This window comes from Echinops telfairi, unplaced genomic scaffold, assembly GCF_000313985.2.
Source record: "Echinops telfairi isolate 266 unplaced genomic scaffold, ASM31398v2 ScPeMD7_7429;HRSCAF=8467, whole genome shotgun sequence".
NCBI lineage: Eukaryota > Metazoa > Chordata > Mammalia > Afrosoricida > Tenrecidae > Echinops > Echinops telfairi.
Window position 1 is genome coordinate 2,668,781 of NW_022111329.1, and position 1,357 is coordinate 2,670,137.

Consider the following 1,357-nt stretch of genomic DNA (forward strand, 5'->3'; position numbering starts at 1 on the left):
GGGAGGGTGAAGAAAAGGAAAATGAGCTGATTCCGGGAACCCAAGAGGCAAGCGAATTTTGGGAATAATGAGGGCAACAAATGTATAGATGTGTTTTATACAATTGATCTATGTATTGTGATGAATTGTATGAGCCCCAATAAATTGATTAAAAAAAAAAAAGAAGAAGGTTTATATGCCTAAAAAGAATAGAAATCAGCAGGGTGGCAGAAGAAAAGGGATGATTGTTTTTATAAATTCATATGGGAACCCTCTTTGCCTCTTATGAACACATGTGGATGTCTTGACTGGCTTGGGATGAAGGAGAGCTGAGTGAGATGTTATCCACACTAAAGTCGTCTGTACTGCTATGGGAAAAGTACAACCCCAAGTTGATCCAAGGGAGACTGGCATGAATCCAGCTTGTCCAAGGTCTGGACCAAATGGATACGGATACTGTGCATGAGGGCTCATCTGAGAAAAACTATGTTTTCTATAAAAAAATAAAATTAAGGCCCCAGGTAAATTCGAGGGCAATGGAAACTTTGGGTAAGTAGGGACTCTCATAAAGCTACCCTCTGTAGAAAGGTCAATTTAGAACACTAGTGAGCATCTTTCCATAGCAGCTTCCTGGAGGATGAATGGTTGCTGAGCATTTCTAGCAACAATTTCAAGCTATCCAGGCTGACACTTTTTCCAGGTTCTTGAGAGTAGTCCTTGAGGGTCTAATTCAGGAACGTTCTGTCAGAGTATTAAAGTTCGGTAATGGAAGGAAAGAGGAGATGCTCTCTAATGATGTTAGTGGTTCAAAAGAATGAGAAAGGAAGCCATCATGATTTAAATACACCGTGTCATCTTTCCCTCTCATGTTTATAAAAAAGGGAAAACCTTATTGTCTTACTACAAAATAATTCATACATACATTGTAAAAATAAAAGGAAACGAGCACAAAGAAAATAAAAAGGTCCCATAATGTCATTACTCATATTAAATTTTGGTGTGCATGTATTTAGTCTATTTTTTAGCATCATTTTAAATATTGATCTGTCCTTGTACTATATAGGAGTGATAACATAAAGAAGTTACAAATGACTGAGACCTATATAAGATAAAATTAAAAGGTCTTTACACCTGTTCTCCTTACCCCTGCCCCATTTCTTTATCCTGCGTGTTTTCTCTATGTATTTGCATATAGATGTATCATTTGGGTAGTCTGGAGTAAATTTGTACTAAGTATGTGGATTAGTACTCTTTTTATAGTGATCTGCATCTTTTTATAGTGATCTGCATCGTTTTGAAGTGTTTTTCCAATATCTGACACATTCATTAAACTACTGCACACAATGAATATGCCACAATTACACTATTCACTGTTTTT